This window comes from Pseudochaenichthys georgianus, unplaced genomic scaffold, assembly GCF_902827115.2.
Source record: "Pseudochaenichthys georgianus unplaced genomic scaffold, fPseGeo1.2 scaffold_718_arrow_ctg1, whole genome shotgun sequence".
NCBI classification, from domain to species: Eukaryota; Metazoa; Chordata; class Actinopteri; order Perciformes; family Channichthyidae; genus Pseudochaenichthys; species Pseudochaenichthys georgianus.
In genome coordinates this window covers 1-20,330 of record NW_027263271.1, presented here as the reverse complement: position 1 = coordinate 20,330, position 20,330 = coordinate 1, and the positions used below count along the sequence as shown (strand labels likewise).

General features: G+C 44.1%; 19 non-coding genes across 19 annotated transcripts; 14 read left to right on the top strand and 5 right to left on the bottom strand.

Annotated features, from left to right (window-relative positions):
* The first annotated feature begins 5,266 nt into the window (after nucleotides 1-5,266).
* On the top strand, nucleotides 5,267-5,339 carry trnam-cau (transfer RNA methionine (anticodon CAU)). The gene has a single exon. It is a non-coding gene; the product is annotated as a tRNA-Met (tRNA).
* An 869-nt stretch (nucleotides 5,340-6,208) lies between these two features.
* trnam-cau (transfer RNA methionine (anticodon CAU)) lies at nucleotides 6,209-6,281 on the top strand. Its single transcript has one exon. It is a non-coding gene; the product is annotated as a tRNA-Met (tRNA).
* An 871-nt stretch (nucleotides 6,282-7,152) lies between these two features.
* Nucleotides 7,153-7,225, top strand: trnam-cau (transfer RNA methionine (anticodon CAU)). Its single transcript has one exon. It is a non-coding gene; the product is annotated as a tRNA-Met (tRNA).
* Nucleotides 7,226-8,096: 871 nt separating this feature from the next.
* trnam-cau (transfer RNA methionine (anticodon CAU)) lies at nucleotides 8,097-8,169 on the top strand. The gene has a single exon. It is a non-coding gene; the product is annotated as a tRNA-Met (tRNA).
* A 938-nt stretch (nucleotides 8,170-9,107) lies between these two features.
* trnas-aga (transfer RNA serine (anticodon AGA)) lies at nucleotides 9,108-9,189 on the top strand. The gene has a single exon. It is a non-coding gene; the product is annotated as a tRNA-Ser (tRNA).
* Nucleotides 9,190-9,604: 415 nt separating this feature from the next.
* On the top strand, nucleotides 9,605-9,693 carry trnas-gcu (transfer RNA serine (anticodon GCU)). Its single transcript has one exon. It is a non-coding gene; the product is annotated as a tRNA-Ser (tRNA).
* Nucleotides 9,694-10,221: 528 nt separating this feature from the next.
* On the top strand, nucleotides 10,222-10,303 carry trnas-gcu (transfer RNA serine (anticodon GCU)). Its single transcript has one exon. It is a non-coding gene; the product is annotated as a tRNA-Ser (tRNA).
* Nucleotides 10,304-10,823: 520 nt separating this feature from the next.
* Nucleotides 10,824-10,905, top strand: trnas-gcu (transfer RNA serine (anticodon GCU)). Its single transcript has one exon. It is a non-coding gene; the product is annotated as a tRNA-Ser (tRNA).
* A 5,131-nt stretch (nucleotides 10,906-16,036) lies between these two features.
* trnas-gcu (transfer RNA serine (anticodon GCU)) lies at nucleotides 16,037-16,118 on the top strand. Its single transcript has one exon. It is a non-coding gene; the product is annotated as a tRNA-Ser (tRNA).
* Nucleotides 16,119-16,657: 539 nt separating this feature from the next.
* trnas-gcu (transfer RNA serine (anticodon GCU)) lies at nucleotides 16,658-16,739 on the top strand. The gene has a single exon. It is a non-coding gene; the product is annotated as a tRNA-Ser (tRNA).
* Nucleotides 16,740-17,070: 331 nt separating this feature from the next.
* trnaa-cgc (transfer RNA alanine (anticodon CGC)) lies at nucleotides 17,071-17,143 on the bottom strand. The gene has a single exon. It is a non-coding gene; the product is annotated as a tRNA-Ala (tRNA).
* Nucleotides 17,144-17,684: 541 nt separating this feature from the next.
* Nucleotides 17,685-17,757, bottom strand: trnaa-agc (transfer RNA alanine (anticodon AGC)). The gene has a single exon. It is a non-coding gene; the product is annotated as a tRNA-Ala (tRNA).
* A 135-nt stretch (nucleotides 17,758-17,892) lies between these two features.
* Nucleotides 17,893-17,974, top strand: trnas-gcu (transfer RNA serine (anticodon GCU)). Its single transcript has one exon. It is a non-coding gene; the product is annotated as a tRNA-Ser (tRNA).
* Nucleotides 17,975-18,306: 332 nt separating this feature from the next.
* Nucleotides 18,307-18,379, bottom strand: trnaa-agc (transfer RNA alanine (anticodon AGC)). The gene has a single exon. It is a non-coding gene; the product is annotated as a tRNA-Ala (tRNA).
* A 134-nt stretch (nucleotides 18,380-18,513) lies between these two features.
* On the top strand, nucleotides 18,514-18,595 carry trnas-gcu (transfer RNA serine (anticodon GCU)). Its single transcript has one exon. It is a non-coding gene; the product is annotated as a tRNA-Ser (tRNA).
* Nucleotides 18,596-18,927: 332 nt separating this feature from the next.
* trnaa-agc (transfer RNA alanine (anticodon AGC)) lies at nucleotides 18,928-19,000 on the bottom strand. The gene has a single exon. It is a non-coding gene; the product is annotated as a tRNA-Ala (tRNA).
* A 135-nt stretch (nucleotides 19,001-19,135) lies between these two features.
* On the top strand, nucleotides 19,136-19,217 carry trnas-gcu (transfer RNA serine (anticodon GCU)). The gene has a single exon. It is a non-coding gene; the product is annotated as a tRNA-Ser (tRNA).
* Nucleotides 19,218-19,549: 332 nt separating this feature from the next.
* Nucleotides 19,550-19,622, bottom strand: trnaa-agc (transfer RNA alanine (anticodon AGC)). The gene has a single exon. It is a non-coding gene; the product is annotated as a tRNA-Ala (tRNA).
* A 135-nt stretch (nucleotides 19,623-19,757) lies between these two features.
* On the top strand, nucleotides 19,758-19,839 carry trnas-gcu (transfer RNA serine (anticodon GCU)). Its single transcript has one exon. It is a non-coding gene; the product is annotated as a tRNA-Ser (tRNA).
* The last annotated feature ends 491 nt before the right edge of the window (nucleotides 19,840-20,330 follow it).

Genomic DNA, 20,330 nt, shown 5'->3' with positions numbered 1-20,330 from the left:
TTTAGCAAGTTTATATGGCAAAACTGCACCGACTTCTTCCGGTCAGGGGTCGCTATCAAATAGTTGAGGTCTGACAACTTCTTGGACACTGTATAAGGGCCAGAGAACTTGGCCTGAAACGGGGAGCCAACTACAGGCAGCAGTGCTAAAACCTGATCCCCAGGACTCAACTCACAAAGTTCTGCACGTCGATCATAGAGGCTTTTCATTTTAGTTTGAGCAGACTGTAGCTTTTCTCTTGCCATTTGATTAGCCCGATACAAGCGGTGTTTGAAACCATGGACATAGTCTATCAAACTTGACGGGGCCTTCTTGGCTTGCCAATCCTCGTGTAGGGTGGCCAACGGGCCCCTTACATTGTGACCAAAAACCAGGTCATTAGGGCTAAAACCCAAACTCCCCTGTGAAACCTCCCTTGCCGCCAGCATCAACCAGGGTAACCCTTCTTCCCAGTCACCTTCCAACTCCGTACAATATGAACGGAGGAGAGACTTCAAGGATTGGTGGAACCTCTCAAGTGCTCCATGGCTCTGAGGATGATAGGCACTTGACTGTGAATGTTTGATATTCAACTGCTGTAACACCTCGGCAAACAACTTTGAAGTGAAGTTAGTCCCCTGATCTGACTGGATGATCTTCGGGAGACCAAAAATAGTTATAAATTGTGTCAGCGCTTTTACAACTGACCTGGTGGTGATATTCCTAAGGGGATAGGCAGCAGGATAACGTGTAGCCTGACACATGACTGTAAGCAAAAAGTTGTTCCCTGCTTTGGAGCGTGGTAATGGTCCAACACAATCTACAATCAGATGCTCAAATGGATTACCAACAACTGGAATTGGATACAGAGGCGCAGGTTTAATGACCTGATTTGGTTTGCCAGTCAACTGACAAGTGTTGCAAGTTTTAATGAAAGCAGCAATGTCTTTCTTCAGAAGTGGCCAGTAAAAATAACGGCCAACCCGATTATATGTTTTCTTCACACCGAGATGACCTGCAATGCCATCATGAGCAGTCTGAAGCACAGTGAGTCTTAACTTACTGGGTAACACAACTTGCACAACTTCCTCACCCATAAAACAATCTCCCTGGGGAACCCACTTTCTCACCAACAAACCGTCCTGGAGAAAATAACCACGGGCTGCACTTCTGAACTCCTCATCTGGTAGAACTTGGCTGTACAGAGCCTGCAGGGTGGGATCGTTCTTTTGCTCTTTCCCAAGGTCACTACAAGACAAAGGCAAAGGAAAGGTAGGCACAGGAAATACAGATTGTTTTTTCTTATCTTTTGTAAGGTCACAAACAATACGGCTGGCAGCACGTGTTACTGCGCCGCTGGCAGGCATCACAGAAGTGGTTTTGGGGAACTTGGCACCTTCTACCTGGGAGATTGGAGACTCAGGCCATACCCGATCACCAGCCAGGTCATTTCCCAAGATGATCTGTATGCCCCCCATAGGCAGAGAAGGACGCACTCCCATGACCACTTCCCCTTGCAGCAGACTGGAGACTAATGTTAGTTTATGCTGTGGAGCAGAGAAGACGGTTAATCCCATCCCCCGGACCTCAACACTGGAACCGGTGTCTGTTTTAGGAGAGAAAGGTAACACAGAACCAACAATAAACGAGTCCAACGCCCCTGAGTCCCTTAATATCTTTACCGGTACTTTCTCTTTACTCCCGACCAGTGAAACAAAACCATCAGACACAAAAGCTTTATAACCAGGGTCTATCTCCTCATGTTCACTGACAAGAGCCTGAATTACCGATTCAGATAAGGAGGACTGAGTGTGTTTCCGCACAGCCACAATGACATTTTCCCTTTCTACTGCACGTAACGATGCTACAGCCCCAGACGCTTTTGCCGACACAGGCCCAGGCCTGGACTTTCTCTTCCACTCAGGACAATCGTTTCTCCAGTGTCCTTTATTAAAACAGTAATTACAGACACGATTGGGGTCAAACTTACCCCGATTCCCATGGTCAATCCTAGCTGGAAACTTATCTTTTCCTTCTGAAACACCTTTACTGAAGTGAGCCCCCGCACTACTCTCTTTGTATCCCGCATCTCCACGACTACGGCTGTCGCCAAAAAACACCTTATGGGTCAGAGTAAACTCATCTGCCAGCTTGGCTGCCTCTGAAACTAAGTTTACTTTCTGCTCATTAATGTAGGTAACAACACGGTCAGGCAAGGTACCTTTGAATTGCTCAAGCAAGATAAGCTCCTGCAGATCTTCCAGAGTTTTTACTTGTGAGGAAACACACCAACGGTTGAAACTAGTGGTTAAATCACGAGCAAACTCCATATGTGACTGCTTCTCTTTTCTGAGTAACCTAAAGCGCTGTCGATATGCTTCAGGTACTAACTCAAATGCCTGAAGTACAGCAGCTTTCACCAACTGGTAATTGCTACTGTCTTCAGCAGTCATGGCAGCGAAAGCCTCCTGGGCCTTTCCAGTGAAGACACACTGCAGCAGAAGGGTGCGCTCAACATCAGACCAGTCTCGTGCCTCAGCTAGACGCTCAAATAACACAAAGAAAATGTCTGGGTCCTTTTCGTTGAACCTCGGAACTATCCTCAAATTAACAGCAATATCAAATGCTTGATTTGCAGTCTCTGCAGCTCTCCTGGTCTCAGCTGGAAGCTTACCTTCACTCATCAGCTCCAATCTGTAGCGCTCCAAGTCTAGTTTTTGTCTAACCTGAACTTGAGCGATCTCTGCTTCCTGAAGACGGGCATTTTGTCTCAACTTTTCTATCTCCACATCACGTTCCAAGTGTAGCATGAGAAGCTCCTTCTGTTCTTTAAATGACAGTCCAACCCCAAGTCCAGACAGGACTGGAGCCACACCTGAAACATTACCTGACTCAATTGACTGTTTGGAGGTAGGCCCCAGAAATACAGACAAAATACTTTTTTCCACTAACTGTGCCTTTATTTCTACCAACAACTCCTCTTTATTCAACTTTTTGGGAAGTTCAAGACCGTAATGGTCAGCCACTCTCAAAAGCCGATCTTTTTTATAAGTACCCAACAAATCCTCATTTGGGGACTCAACAAAATCTTCAATAGAAGCAATTTAACTGTTTACCGACCAAGGCAAGGTTTTTCCAGCAGTAACTGATAGTGAAAGACAGTTTTACATATGGAGACCCCACTCCTCTGGCTAACTGCCTTACCAAATGCTTACTGACTCACTCATACCTAGTCTTCGTGTAGAATTGTGGTAGGATGTTAAGCACAAAAGCCCAGTGACCCGGTTAATTCTCAGCAATTGAAAATCACCTAGGCAGTCATGGAGTGCACCCGAGCAAATGCTCTAGCCACTTACTACACAAAAATAACAAACAAAAACAAAAAAAGGTTCAATGGAGACAGCTTGTGTCTCTCATTGCTTATACCTAACAGGAATAAGGGTTCCAAACATTTGACAGCCTTTAACACAAAACAGCAATACCGGAAAACATAGCTTGCCTTGGACAGAAACACAACTGTGAGTAAGACCAGTTACTTAGACAGTAAGATCAACCTGACCTATTTTCCCCTACAAAACTCAGAGTCAACCAACCAGCTGTGTGAACACTCCCTGACTGAAATAGGTCACCATGTCCTTTATCCAGCACCGGAAGTGATCCCGGACGAGCCCCCACTTGTTACAACCTTCCAAAGGCTGGAACAAACAGGGAGGCCACACAGAGTTTAATGCCAAATATATATTTATTTAACAGATTGTTGAAGAACACCTCTGATGTATAATGTGGTAAGAATCAGACTGTCAGTAGTGTGAGCAGTGTGTGAGTGTGTGGAAGGGTGTTGTAGCATGTTGGAGGGTGCATCCAACCTAACACAGGCTGTAGGCTGAGGTTGCTGCAGCATGCCAGGATCTGAATCAGAGAGATTGATCCTTGCAGCTGGGAAACCTTTATGCCTTCTGGTGGCTCCGCCTCTAGATGGGCGGGCACAAACAGGACGACACTCCCAGTACCTGCCAGAAGACAGCAAGGCAGGGAGCACAGCCAGGCAGAAGGGGGGAGGGGTCGTCACACTATTGATGGATGGTATTGCAGGACCCAGAGCGCACGGAGCACAGAGCGGACAGCAGATAACGGAATTGCAGTTGTATTGCATATAGATTATCAGAACATTTCAAAGGGGACACAGCCCCATTGGATATTAACCTATGGATTAACTACATCATCGTTTTTATCGTTGTAATGCCATTGAAGACCAGTTTAGACCAGACAATGAGGAAGGTAAGCCGTTAGCCTGGCGTATGTTAGTACCTAGCGCCACTTGTTTTGATGTACGTTTTTGTGGATAACCTCGCGAGTTTGTATCTCCCAGTGTTGAGGTGGGCACCGTTAGATTCTGTGTCTCCTTGCGATCATAAACGATGTGTTGGATGTGCGGCTAGGATAAGTAATAAGGGAGCTATCGGTGCAGTAATAGGTTAGCATTTTCGCTCGGGGCTAATTCAGAGGCTCACTGTTAGCATTGTGTTTTTTAATTTTTTTTATTCCGGATCGTATGCCACTCTATTCGACCGAATCGGTTCATAAGCATAGGCCATGGGATGCCTGGTAACTGTAGATGCTTCCACATCAATGTCATCTCCCGACGAATAGTCAAATTCATCGTTCAAAACGTCGATCTCATTGCAAAATTCCTCCATCGCTGCCATATCTGCTACGTTGTGTTGACTTTCGGTGGAGCGAAAACACAGCCAGTGACGTCACCATTTGGGACTCCCCTAATGGCGGCGGCCTGGTCCCGGAATTCCCCACCCGGCCAGCGGATAATTAATTTTCTTTTGGCGAGTAATATCATATACAATAAATATTACGATCAATATCCATTGTAAAATGAATAAACTACCGGAATATTATAACTGTAATTGGTGTTTCCTTTCCCCTTTAACCACATCAACAAAAAAGTGCGTACACTCCCCGACGGGGAATTGAACCCCGCTCTCCCACGTGACAGGCGGGGATACTGAACTAACGAGGAGATGTTTGACAGTCCTGACTCCGCCCATCGAATTCCATTCCTTACCAATGCACATCTTGTAAATGAAAGAAAAGTGCTCTTTCAGCCAGACTCTTTGATTCCCCTTCTTGCTCTATGCTACGGGCGATTACTTTTTTTCCCTGCGTTAGCTCATCTGCGTTTGACGTTTTGACCTTTAGACCTCTCGAACAGGTCTTGGCTTGACCCCTTTATGCTGGAATCCGCCATTGTCACCCAACGGAATGTTGCTTTTGGGCCTCGTTGGCGCAGTAGGCAGTGCGTCAGTCTCATAATCTGAAGGTCGTGAGTTCGAGCCTCACACGGGGCATATCTTTTGTAGTGTATTCATTTCTGATCTGGCGGGTAACGTGCATGATTCAACGCCATCCATTTCAGTATTAAATGGCAAGGCAATCCTGTGAATTTTCTCTTCCGATCTTGAATGCAAAATCTTTTAGCACATAAACAACAGCCTTCCTCGAGTGTGGCAGGTATTCAACATTGGCAGGGATAAAGGCCCTTTCCAAAAATTGCGCTTGCCTCGCCCGGGAATCGAACTCCCGCCCGATTTTATTTTCAGAGTGGTAAGAAGACCTCAACGTAAGCATTGGTGGTTCAGTGGTAGAATTCCCGGCCAATGCACTTCCTTTAAGTTCTAATGAGTAGCCCGAATTCACATAGTTCCTTACGCGGTGTTGATGAGAGAAACTGGAAAGTACTACCTTGGAATCTGAAGCTCCAAGAGATCAAACAAGCTGTTGACTGTTGATAGTTCATCAGACAATCGCTCAATACTGACAGATATAAGGGCCCTTGGATTTCATCGGGACAATATTGATGGGAAGAGGACAAATCTACTCATGTGCTCCATGGACAGCCAGAACCAGGAAACTATGGCAAGCCTGACAGAAATAAGGGTCCTTGGATTTCATCAAGGCAATATAGATGGAAAGAGGAAAAATCAACTCATGTGCTCCATAGACAGCCAGAACTAGAAAACTATAACAAGGCTTTAAGGACACCAACATTTCATTTAAAATGTTGTCATCAGAAGAGAATGGGGAGAGTCTGTCGTCCACTTATAAGTTCCTTTAGATGACCTGCTTTGCGTCTACGTCCTGTTCCCCCTGGCCTCCACAGACTTGACCCCTTTATTGTGGACTCTGCCATTGTCACCCAACGGAATGTTGCTTTTGGGCCTCGTTGGCGCAGTAGGCAGCGCGTCAGTCTCATAATCTGAAGGTCGTGAGTTCGATCCTCACACGGGGCATATCTTTTGTAGTGTATTCATTTCTGATCTGGCGGGTAACGTGCATGATTCAACGCCATCCATTTCAGTATTAAATGGCAAGGCAATCCTGTGAACAATGAGTTGCCCAAATTCACATAGTTCCTTACGCCGTGTTGATGAGAGAAACTGGAAAGTACTACCTGGGAATCTGAAGCTCCAAGGGATCAAACAAGCTGTTGACTGTTGATAGACTGTTCATCAGACAATCGCTCACTACTGACAGAAATAAGGGCCCTTGGATTTCATCAGGGCAATATGCATGCAAAGAGGAACAATTTACTCATGTGCTCCATGGACAGCCAGAACCAGGAAACGATGGCAAGCCTTTATGGACACCAACATTCGGTCGTCCACTTATAAGTTCCTTTAGATGTCCTGCTTTGCGTTTGCGCCCTGTTCCTCCTGGTCTCGACAGACAGTCTTTACAGTTGTCCAAAATGTATTTTCCATTATAGGTGGTTCAGGGGCATTCTTTTTCTGAATGTCTGTACTGCATGGCTGTTAACCACATCAACAAAAAAGTGCGTACACTCCCCGACGGGGAATTGAACCCCGCTCTCCCACGTGACAGGCGGGGATACTGAACTAACGACGAGATGTTTGACAGTCCTGACTCCGCCCATCGAATTCCATTCCTTACCAATGCACATCTTGTAAATGAAAGAAAATTGCTCTTTCAGCCAGACTCTTTGATTCCCCTTCTTGCTCTATGCTACGGGCGATTACTTTTTTTCCCTGCGTTAGCTCATCTGCGTTTGACGTTTCGACCTTTAGACCTCTCGAACAGGTCTTGGCTTGACCCCTTTATGCTGGAATCCGCCATTGTCACACAACAGAATGTTGCTTTTGGGCCTCGTTGGCGCAGTAGGCAGCGCGTCAGTCTCATAGTCTGAAGGTCGTGAGTTCAAGCCTCACACGGGGCATATCTTTTGTAGTGTATTCATTTCTGATCTGGCGGGTAACGTGCATGATTCAACGCCATCCATTTCAGTATTAAATGGCAAGGAAATCCTGTGAACAATGAGTTGCCCAAATTCACATAGTTCCTTACGCCGTGTTGATGAGAGAAACTGGAAAGTACTACCTGGGAATCTGAAGCTCCAAGGGATCAAACAAGCTGTTGACTGTTGATAGACTGTTAACCAGACAATCGCTCACTACTGACAGAAATAAGGGCCCTTGGATTTCATCAGGGCAATATGCATGCAAAGAGGAACAATTTACTCATGTGCTCCATGGACAGCCAGAACCAGGAAACGATGGCAAGACTTTATGGACACCAACATTCGGTCGTCCACTTATAAGTTCCTTTAGATGTCCTGCTTTGCGTTTGCGCCCTGTTCCTCCTGGTCTCGACAGACAGTCTTTACAGTTGTCCAAAATGTATTCTCCATTATAGGTGGTTCAGGGGCATTCTTTTTCTGAATGTCTGTACTGCATGGCTGTTAACCACATCAACAAAAAAGTGCATACACTCCCCGTCGGGGAATTGAACCCCGGTCTCCCACGTGACAGGCGGGGATACTGAACTAATGAGGAGATGTTTGACAGTCCTGACTCCGCCCATCGAATTCCATTCCTTACCAATGCACATCTTGTAAATGAAAACAAATTGCTCTTTCAGCCAGACTCTTTGATTCCCCTTCTTGCTCTATGCTACGGGCGATTACTTTTCTTCCCTGCGTTAGCTCATCTGCGTTTGACGTTTCGACCTTTAGACCTCTCGAACAGGTCTTGGCTTGACCCCTTTATGCTGGAATCCGCCATTGTCACCCAACAGAATGTTGCTTTTGGGCCTCGTTGGCGCAGTAGGCAGCGCGTCAGTCTCATAGTCTGAAGGTCGTGAGTTCGAGCCTCACACGGGGCATATCTTTTGTAGTGTATTCATTTCTGATCTGGCGGGTAACGTGCATGATTCAACGCCATCCATTTCAGTATTAAATGGCAAGGAAATCCTGTGAACAATGAGTTGCCCAAATTCACATAGTTCCTTACGCCGTGTTGATGAGAGAAACTGGAAAGTACTACCTGGGAATCTGAAGCTCCAAGGGATCAAACAAGCTGTTGACTGTTGATAGACTGTTAACCAGACAATCGCTCACTACTGACAGAAATAAGGGCCCTTGGATTTCATCAGGGCAATATGCATGCAAAGAGGAACAATTTACTCATGTGCTCCATGGACAGCCAGAACCAGGAAACGATGGCAAGCCTTTATGGACACCAACATTCGGTCGTCCACTTATAAGTTCCTTTAGATGTCCTGCTTTGCGTTTACGCTCTGTTCCTCCTGGTCTCGACAGACAGTCTTTACAGTTCATGCGATATCATGGAGCAATCATGAAACAATCCCTGGCGCCCGCGAGCGCAGGTTCGAATCCTGCCGACAACGATACATGCTTTTGAGCAACGGGAACTCACAAAGAAAACATTTATACTTAGCTGCAGAGATATTTCACGTGCAACAGAGAACATTATCAGTTTGAAACTCCCCAAAACCACGGTCTGAGAAACGGAAGTGCGAACTCTAAATCTGACCATTTTACATTTTCACCGTAAACTTCTCTGGCTTGGGTTGAAAGTCACGGTCAGATGAAGCAAACAGAACCAAATTATTTGGAGGGACTGAAGAAACCAACCTGAGCTCCCCACTCGGACACTCTTTGCAAGGCAATGTCTTGTTGAGCATGATTTTCAGCACCTATCGGTAGGCCAAACAATAAAGGTTTGCTCCCTTGATAGTTCAGTTGGTAGAATGAAGGACTGTATGAAAGACTGACATTCGCATTTGTTCAACAGATCTAGGTTGTCGTGGCCGAGTGGTTAAGGCGATGGACTAGAAATCCATTGGGGTCTCCCCGAGCAGGTTCGAATCCTGCCGACAACGATACATGCTTTTGAGCAACGGGAACTCACAAAGAAAACATTTATACTTAGCTGCAGAGATATTTCACGTGCAACAGAGAACATTATCAGTTTGAAACTACCCAAAACCACGGTCTGAGAAACGGAAGTTCGGACTCTCAATCTGACCATTTTACATTTTCACCGTAAACCTCTCTGGCTTGGGTTGAAAGTCACGGTCAGATGAAGCAAACAGAACCAAATTATTTGCAGGGACTGAAGAAACCAACCTGAGCTCCCCACTCCGGACACTCTTTGCAAGGCAATGTCTTGTTGAGCATGATTTTCAGCACCTATCGGTAGGCCAAACAATAAAGGTTTGCTCCCTTGATAGTTCAGGTGGTAGAATGAAGGACTGTATGAAAGACCGACATTCACATTTGTTCAACAGATCTAGGTTGTCGCTGGCCGAGTGGTTAAGGCGATGGACTGCTAATCCATTGTGCTCTGCACGCGTGGGTTCGAATCCCATCCTCGTCGTAGTAAGGTTTAGTTCAATGAAGCTGCTGCAATATGGCAAAAAGCCAGCGATTTCGGCTTCAGCACACCAGCTAAACTGAACAAAAGACAGTTGAGGAAAAACCAGGCGGAATGCTCTCCTTGTTTCGACAAGTCGGTTGTGGGCTACCTGTCCTTCCATAATGCCATGTTCCCAATTACCATATTGTTGGCTTGTAAAGTGAGGAAATCATTGTTAGACTTTGTGGTCTCGCTATCAGGTTGGCTGGAAAATTTGAACATCCAGACAATATCTTATATCTTACAGTTTTTACCTTCTATTTCCTGAACTGAAATACTAACGTTTTGTGGAGAATGCGGGCATCAATCCCGCTACCTCTCACATGCTAAGCAAGCTCTCTACCATTTTAGCTAATTCCCCTATACAACAATGCTCTTGTAGTACTTCTAAGTAGTTTTCTCCAACTCTCCTCCATGCCATTCCTTTCGAGGGCCGACATAAACACTCTGAATCTTGACCTGGCTCTTACGTTTACTGGAAAACTGGTGAAAACAGGACGAGGTGGCCGAGTGGTTAAGGCGATGGACTGCTAATCCATTGTGCTCTGCACGTGTGGGTTCGAATCCCATCCTCGTCGTAATAAGGTTTAGTTCAATGAAGCTGCTGCAATATGGCAAAAAGCCAGCGATTTCGGCTTCAGCACACCAGGTAAACTGAACAAAAGACAGTTGAGGAAAAACCAGGCGAAATGCTCTCCTTGTTTCGACAAGTCAGTTGTGGGCTACCTGTCCTTCCATAATGCCACGTTCCCAATTACCATATTGTTGGCTTGTAAGTGAGGAAATCGTTGTTAGACTTTGTGGTCTCGCTATCGATCGCTGGAAAAGTTGAACATCCAGAAAATATCTTAAATCTTACAGTTTTTACCTTCTATTTCCTGAACTGAAATACTAAAGTTTTGTGGAGAATGCGGGCATCTATCCCGCTACCTCTCGCATGCTAAGCGAGCGCTCTACCATTTGAGTTAATTCCCCTATACAACAGTGCTCGTGTAGTACTTCTAAGTTGTTTTCTCCAACTCTCCTCCATGCCATTCCTTTCGAGGGCCGACATAAACACTCTGGCTCTTATGTTTACTGGAAAACTGGTGAAAACAGGACGAGGTGGCAGAGTGGTTAAGGCGATGGACTGCTAATCCATTGTGCTCTGTACGCGTGGGTTGGAATCCCATCCTCGTCGTAGTAAGGTTTAGTTTAGTCAATGAAGCTGCTGCAATATGGCAAAAAGCCAGCGATTTCGGCTTCAGCACACCAGGTAAACTGAACAAAAGACAGTTGAGGACATCGTAAAACCAGACGGAATGCTCTCCTTCTTTCGACAAGTCAGTTGTGGGCTACCTGTCCTTCCACAATGCCACATTCCCAATTTCCATATTGTTGGCTTGTAAGTGAGGAAATCGTTGTTAGACTTTGTGGTCTCGCTATCAGGTTGGCAGGAAAAGTTGAACATCCAGAAAATATCTTAAAGGGAAATGGAAACACTTTTCAAACTGCTTTCCATGCGACAATATTCCCATTAGGAAATGTATTTATCTAGTCTATTTCCAATGTAAACGATCGAGATACGCGAATTTACTTTTGGAAATACGTGCCTAATGACCATGGGCGCTTCCATTGCTCCGGGACTTTTCCAGTGACGTCACTGAGTGGGTTTCCTGGGTCAAAGCTCAATAACAAACAACATGGCGTGCAATGCACCAGTAGTTTACATTACAAGACAACGGTCGTCGTCAGGAGTTTATTGTATTGCCCCAGGCTGCACAAATGGATGTTATACGAAGAAGGAAGAAGTACATTTCCATAGGCTGCCACTAAAGGATGAGAATCTGCTCAAAGTCCAGTCTGGATGCCTGGTTCAATACAAAACATCGGATTTGAAGCCAGGATCTGTTCCCACAATATTCGATTTCTCAACGTATGCAGTCGGGAACACCGACCGTCCAGTCGGCCGGACAAGACAATGACAGTGTCAACAAACGTGAAGTTCGAGCCACCAAACGAGTTGCTTCAGCTGCCGAGAGAGAGGTAAATATTGCAGCACTACCAGATTACTAGCTCACACATGTATTTACTGACACAGTGTGACCTTATTAATTAACGCAATCGCGTCCAAACTAAATGGTAGCTATTATTATGACGTACACAACCTGATCTCACCAGAATGCGTGACTCCACCACGACTCCTTAACACCACAATGCGTGGTGGAGTCACGAACTTTGTTACATTTGCGTGTCGGCACCACGCAAACAACCCCAATGTAAAGTGAATGAGGCTCCTTTGTCGTGGTGCACACACGCATTTCTACAACGTGTATTGTGTGTAATGCATCTGTTATTTTTATTAAATTAGTTAGTTTTTAAGGAAGGCCAGAGCTTCAGCTGTGTCAAATAGATTGTTCCCTTCAGTTAACGTTATTTAAAAGATAATGATCATGTCCCCTGTATTGTATTACGAGCGTCCATTCCCATTGGATAACGGAGAATTTTACACCCGGAAGTAAGTAGCCTATTCTCCTTACTGTCGATTGATTTTACAGTGATATCTGCACTACTCATCGACTAAAAAACACCAAATTGTCCTTGTTAATTACACAACATTGATCGGTTTGAATTGTGTACAATGCTTTTGTATTTTCCCCCTTCGATTCGGAGAAACAAATATATTTTCGGAGTTTTTGGACGGCAGAAGACACTACACTACCCAGAATCCTCAGCTATCGTTTGGGACTACACCATGTGCTTAGCTTGACAAACCCCGTGATCAGTCCTCAACCTCTGTGATTGGATGCGCGACGTTTACACAGAGCGTCCAAAAGGACTTTGAAATGGAATGAAACCCATCTACGGCACACTATTCAAAACAGGAATCGAACGTGTCCTACCCCCCCCCCCCCCCCCCCCCCCTTAGGTCACAGGCTCCTCCAACAGTGCTACGCAATAAAACAAATGCACAGAAAAAATAGTGAAATAGTGCAATAAGAGTCTATATACAAGTGATTGGAATATGATATATTAGATAAATAATTTCTAAGTAGCAGCCAGATGAATGTTATTTCTAAGTTCAGGTGTTTAATAGTCTTCTGGCCTGTGGGATGAAGCTGTCTCTGTGTCTGGTGGTTTTAGTCCGGATGCTGCGGTACCGCCTGCCAGACTGCAGCAGACAGAACCGTTTGTGGCTGGGGTGATGGTGGTCTTTTATAATCCTGAGGGCTTTCTTTAAGGTTAACCTGGTATTTTTACTCCACTACATTTATTTTAGTTACTTTACAGATTTGGATTAATGATGTGAAATATAAACAACCCTTAAATCAGACTTTAGTTACACCTGAATGAAATTCAGTGAAGGTGATTGTCAAGTGCCAACAATCAGGCGAGATATTTGATAGTTGGTTGCTTGAGAAGACTAAATATTTATCTGCAGATCCGTTTAAAGCATATTCATTACTCGTTATTCTCTAATAGTTCATTAAAGACTGTATATAATTGCTATTTTGCACATCCCTTTCAAGATTTCAAGATTTTCTAAGGTTTATTGACATATCATATACACAACAGTGTAGTTATGCAATGAATGAACAACTTGGGTCACAGGTTCATCAACAGTGCATTACAAGACATCTATCAATGTGTGTATACTTCCACCATTACACTGTCGTATTCTGCACATTTCTTTAAATACAGCCTTATTAGTTAGCACATCCTCCTATCAGGCACTAAACTGTTTTACTCTAGATATCATTTGAGTATCTTCTTGATATTTTCTATTCTATATTTATATAATTGACCTTCTACTTTCCCACTATTTTGTATGTACTCTTAATATTTGAATGTTTTCATAAAATATAACACATTCAAAAGTGCGTTACAAAAATGAAAGACATTAAGAAAAAGGCATTTTAAACAGTCATTAAAAAGCAACACAATCTTCCTGCATTGCATTACTCTAAACGTGCAATAACGTGCTTTAACCAGTAGGTGGTTTGGGTTAAAAGGCTGTCAAGTTTACAGTGTTAACAAAATAAAATATACTGCTGTTTCCGGTTTAGTTTACGACGAATATTATTTTGTTATTGTTTTGATTTTTGCAACACAAAAGCGATGGAAAAAACCCATAGCAACCAAAAAAAGATGGTCTTAACATGACCCAGTCGTCTAGTAGTTAATAAAAAACAATAATATCAAAACAAAATATTACTACTAACTTTATTGTGAAATTAAAACAGAACGGTAAAAGAATAGTTTCCGGTGTATTCTGATGCCCGATCTCTGTAGATAAATAAAGAACTAAGACAGATGTGTAATATTTAATGCAGCCAAACCATTTATTACAATGCATTCATGTGATGACTATCAAAGAGTAAAGCAAGCACTGCTGAATAAAGTATGATTTTCTCTTTTACGAAACCTTTTTTTTCATATGGAATGCAGTTGGAGGTCAACCAATCACAGAGCTTGAGGACTGATCACGGGGTTCATGGTGTAGTCCCAAACGATAGCTGAGGATTCTGGGTAGTGTAGTGTCTTCTGCCGTCCAAAAACTCCGAAAAAATATTTGTTTCTCCGAATCGAAGGGGGAAAATACAAAAGCATTGCACACAATTCAAACCAATCAATGTTGTGTAATTAACAAGGACAATTTGGTGTTTTTTAGTCGATGAGTAGTGCAGATATCACTGTAAAATCAATCGACAGTAAGGAGAATAGGCTACTTACTTCCGGGTGTAAAATTCTCCGTTATCCAATGGGAATGGACGCTCGTAATACAAGACATGATCATTATCTTTTAAATAACGTTAACTAAAGGGAACAATCTATTTGACACAGCTGAAGCTCTGGCCTTCCTTAAAAACAAACTAATTTAATAAAATTAACAGTTGCATTACACACAATGCACGTTGTAGAAATGCGTGTGTGCACCACGACAAAGGAGCCTCATTCACTTTACATTGGGGTTGTTTGCATGGTGCCGACACGCAAATGTAACACAGTTCGTGACTCCACCACGCATTGTGGTGTTAAGGAGTCGTGGTGGAGTCACGCATTCTGGTTAGATCAGGTTGGACGTACAATAGAGAATTGGGGGTGTTCTATAGCTCAACTAATTAAACTGGCATACACACGCTCATCTGTCGAAAACAGCCCTAAAAAGGCTAGTATTGCTGGACTAAGTGTTCAATGGATGGTATTGCAGGACCCAGAGCGCACGGAGCACAGAGCGGACAGCAGATAACGGAATTGCAGTTGTATTGCTTATAGATTATCAGAACATTTCAAAGGGGACACAGCCCCATTGGATATTAACCTATGGATTAACTACATGATCGTTTTAATCGTTGTAATGCCATTGAAGACCAGTTTAGAGCAGACAATGAGGAAGGTAAGCCGTTAGCCTGGCGTATGTTAGTACCTAGCGCCACTTGTTTTGATGTACGTTTTTGTGGATAACCTCGCGAGTTTGTATCTTTCAGTGTTGAGGTGGGCACCGTTAGATTCTGTGTCTCCTTGCGATCATAAACGACGTGTTGGATGTGCGGCTAGGATAAGTAATAAGGGAGCTAGGAGTGATTTTCGGTGCAGTAATAGGTTAGCATTTTTCGCTCGGGGCTAATTCAGAGGCTCACTGTTAGCATTGTGTTTTTTTTGTTTTTTTTATTCCGGATCGTATGCCACTCTATTCGACCGAATCGGTTCATAAGCATAGGCCATGGGATGCCTGGTAACTGTAGATGCTTCCACATCAATGTCATCTCCCGACGAATAGTCAAATTCATCGTTCAAAACGTCGATCTCATTGCAAAATTCCTCCATCGTTGCCATATCTGCTACGTTGTGTTGACTTTCGGTGGAGCGAAAACACAGCCAGTGACGTCACCATTTGGGACTCCCCTAATGGCGGCGGCCTGGTCCCGGAATTCCCCACCCGGCCGGCGGATAATTAATTTTCTTTTGGCGAGTAATATCATATACAATAAATATTATGATCAATATCCATTGTAAAATCAATAAACTACCGGAATATTATAACTGTAATTGGTGTTTCCTTTCCCCTTTAAATCTTACAGTTTTTACCTTCTATTTCCAGAACTGAAATACTAAAGTTTTGTTGAGAATGCGGGCATCGATCCCTCTACCTCTCGCATGCTAAGCGAGCACTCTACCATTTGAGCTAATTCCCCTATACAACAAAGCTCTTGTAGTACTTCTAAGTTGTTTTCTCCAACTCTCCTCCATGCCATTCCTTTCGAGAGCCTACATAAACACTCTGAATCTTGACCTGGCTCTTACGTTTACTGGAAAACTGGTGAAAACAGGACGAGGTGGCCGAGTGGTTAAGGCGATGGACTGCTAATCCATTGTGCTCTGCACGCGTGGGTTCGAATCCCATCCTCGTCGTAGTAATGTTTAGTTCAAGAACCTGCTGCAATATGGCAAAAAGCCAACGATTTCGCCTTCAGCACACCAGGTAAACTGAACAAAAGACTGTTGAGGCCACCGAAAAACCAGGCGGAATGCTCCCCTTGTTTTGACAAGTCAGTTGTGGGCTACCTGTCCTTCCATAATTCCATGTTCCCAATTACCATATTGTTGGCTTGTAAGTTAGGAAATCGTTGTTAGACTTTGTGGTCTCGCTATCAGGTTGGCAGGAAAAGTTGAACATCCAGAAAATATCTTAAATCTTACAGTTTTTACCCTATATTTCCTGAACTGAAATACTAAAGTTTTGTGGAGAATGCGGGCATCGATCCCGCTACCTCTCGCATGCAAAGCGAGCGCTCTACCATTTTAGCTAATTCCCCTATACAACAACGCTCTTGTAGTACTTCTAAGTTGTTTTCTCCAACTCTCCTCCATGCCATTCCTTTCGAGGGCCGACATAAACACTCTGAATCTTGACCTGGCTCTTACGTTTACTGGAAAACTGGTGAAAACAGGACGAGGTGGCCGAGTGGTTAAGGCGATGGACTGCTAATCCATTGTGCTCTGCACGCGTGGGTTCGAATCCCATCCTCGTCGTAGTAATGTTTAGTTCAAGAACCTGCTGCAATATGGCAAAAAGCCAACGATTTTGGCTTCAGCACACCAGGTAAACTGAACAAAAGACAGTTGAGGCCACCGAAAAATCAGGCGGAATGCTCCCCTTGTTTTGACAAGTCAGTTGTGGGCTACCTGTCCTTCCATAATTCAATGTTCCCAATTACCATATTGTTGGCTTGTAAGTTAGGAAATCGTTGTTAGACTTTGTGGTCTCGCTATCAGGTTGGCTGGAAAAGTTGAACATCCAGAAAATATTATTAATCTTACAATTTTTACCTTCTATTTCCTGAACTGAAATACTAAAGTTTTGTGGAGAATGCGGGCATCGATCCCGCTACCTCTCGCATGCGAAGCGAGCGCTCTACCATTTGAGCTAATTCCCCTATACAACAATACTCTTGTAGTACTTCTAAGTTGTTTTCTCCAACTCTCCTCCATGCCATTCCTTTCGTGGGCCTACATAAACACTCTGAATCTTGACCTGGCTCTTACGTTTACTCGAAAACTGGTGAAAACAGTGGCGGAGTGGTTAAGGCGATGGACTGCTAATCCATTGTGCTCTGCACGCGTGGGTTCGAATCCCATCCTCGTCGTAGTAAGGTTTAGTTCAATGAAGCTGCTGCAATATGGCAAAAAGCCTGTGATTTCGGCTTCAGCACACCAGGTAAACTGAACAAAAGACAGTTGAGGCCACCGAAAAACCAGGCGGAATGCTCCCCTTGTTTTGACAAGTCAGTTGTGGGCTACCTGTCCTTCCATAATTCCATGTTCCCAATTACCATATTGTTGGCTTGTAAGTGAGGAAATCGTTGTTAGACTTTGTGGTCTCGCTATCAGGTTGGCAGGAAAAGTTGAACATCCAGAAAATATCTTAAATCTTACAGTTTTTACCTGTATTTCCTGAACTGAAATACTAAAGTTTTGTGGAGAATGCGGGCATCGATCCCGCTACCTCTCGCATGCTAAGCGAGCGCTCTACCATTTGAGCTAATTCCCCTATACAACAATGCTCTTGTAGTACTTCTAAGTTGTTTTCTCCAACTCTCCTCCATGCCATTCCTTTCGAGGGCCTACATAAACACTCTGAATCTTGACCTGGCTCTTACGTTTACTGGAAAACTGGTGAAAACAGGACGAGGTGGCCGAGTGGTTAAGGCGATGGACTGCTAATCCATTGTGCTCTGCACGCGTGGGTTCGAATCCCATCCTCGTCGTAGTAAGGTTTAGTTCAATGAAGCTGCTGCAATATGGCAAAAAGCCAGCGATTTCGGCTTCAGCACACCAGGTAAACTGAACAAAAGACAGTTGAGGCCACCGAAAAACCAGGCGGAATGCTCCCCTTGTTTTGACAAGTCAGTTGTGGGCTACCTGTCCTTCCATAATTCCATGTTCCCAATTACCATATTGTTGGCTTGTAAGTGAGGAAATCGTTGTTAGACTTTGTGGTCTCGCTATCAGGTTGGCTGGAAAAGTTGAACATCCAGAAAATATCTTAAATCTTACAGTTTTTACCTTCTATTTCCTGAACTGAAATACTAAAGTTTTGTGGAGAATGCGGGCATCGATCCCGCTACCTCTCGCATGCTAAGCGAGCGCTCTACCATTTGAGCTAATTCCCCTATACAACAGTGCTCTTGTAGTACTTCTAAGTTGTTTTCTCCAACTCTCCTCCATGCCATTCCTTTCGAGGGCCTACATAAACACTCTGAATCTTGACCTGGCTCTTACGTTTACTGGAAAACTGGTGAAACAGGACGAGGTGGCCGAGTGGTTAAGGCGATGGACTGCTAATCCATTGTGCTCTGCACGCGTGGGTTCGAATCCCATCCTTGTCGTAGTAAGGTTTAGTTCAATGAAGCTGCTGCAATATGGCAAAAAGCCATTGATTTCGGCTTCAGCACACCAGGTAAACTGAACAAAAGACAGTTGAGGCCACCGAAAAACCAGGCGGAATGCTCCCCTTGTTTTGACAAGTCAGTTGTGGGCTACCTGTCCTTCCATAATTCCATGTTCCCAATTACCATATTGTTGGCTTGTAAGTGAGGAAATCGTTGTTAGACTTTGTGGTCTCGCTATCAGGTTGGCAGGAAAAGTTGAACATCCAGAAAATATCTTAAATCTTACAGTTTTTACCTTCTATTTCCTGAACTGAAATACTAAAGTTTTGTGGAGAATGCGGGCATCGATCCCGCTACCTCTCGCATGCTAAGCGAGCGCTCTACCATTTGAGCTAATTCCCCTATACAACAATGCTCTTGTAGTACTTCTAAGTTGTTTTCTCCAACTCTCCTCCATGCCATTCCTTTCGAGGGCCTACATAAACACTCTGAATCTTGACCTGGCTCTTACGTTTACTGGAAAACTGGTGAAAACAGGACGAGGTGGCCGAGTGGTTAAGGCGATGGACTGCTAATCCATTGTGCTCTGCACGCGTGGGTTCGAATCCCATCCTCGTCGTAGTAAGGTTTAGTTCAATGAAGCTGCTGCAATATGGCAAAAAGCCAGCGATTTCGGCTTCAGCACACCAGGTAAACTGAACAAAAGACAGTTGAGGCCACCGAAAAACCAGGCGGAATGCTCCCCTTGTTTTGACAAGTCAGTTGTGGGCTACCTGTCCTTCCATAATTCCATGTTCCCAATTACCATATTGTTGGCTTGTAAGTGAGGAAATCGTTGTTAGACTTTGTGGTCTCGCTATCAGGTTGGCAGGAAAAGTTGAACATCCAGAAAATATCTTAAATCTTACAGTTTTTACCTTATATTTCCTGAACTGAAATACTAAAGTTTTGTGGAGAATGCGGGCATCGATCCCGCTACCTCTCGCATGCTAAGCGAGCGCTCTACCATTTGAGCTAATTCCCCTATACAACAATACTCTTGTAGTACTTCTAAGTTGTTTTCTCCAACTCTCCTCCATGCCATTCCTTTCGAGGGCCTACATAAACACTCTGAATCTTGACCTGGCTCTTATGTTTACTGGAAAACTGGTGAAAACAGGACGAGGTGGCCGAGTGGTTAAGGCGATGGACTGCTAATCCATTGTGCTCTGCACGCGTGGGTTCGAATCCCATCCTCGTCGTAGTAAGGTTTAGTTCAATGAAGCTGCTGCAATATGGCAAAAAGCCAGCGATTTCGGCTTCAGCACACCAGGTAAACTGAACAAAAGACAGTTGAGGAAAAACCAGGCGGAATGCTCTCCTTGTTTCGACAAGTCAGTTGTGGGCTACCTGTCCTTCCATAATGCCACGTTCCCAATTACCATATTGTTGGCTTGTAAGTGAGGAAATCGTTGTTAGACTTTGTGGTCTCGCTATCAGGATGGCTGGAAAAGTTGAACATCCAGAAAATATCTTAAATCTTACAGTTTTTACCTTCTATTTCCTGAACTGAAATACTAAAGTTTTGTGGAGAATGCGGGCATCGATCCCGTTACCTCTCGCATGCTAAGCGAGCACTCTACCATTTGAGCTAATTCCCCTATACAACAATACTCTTGTAGTACTTCTAAGTTGTTTTCTCCAACTCTCCTCCATGCCATTCCTTTCGAGGGCCGACATAAACACTCTGAAT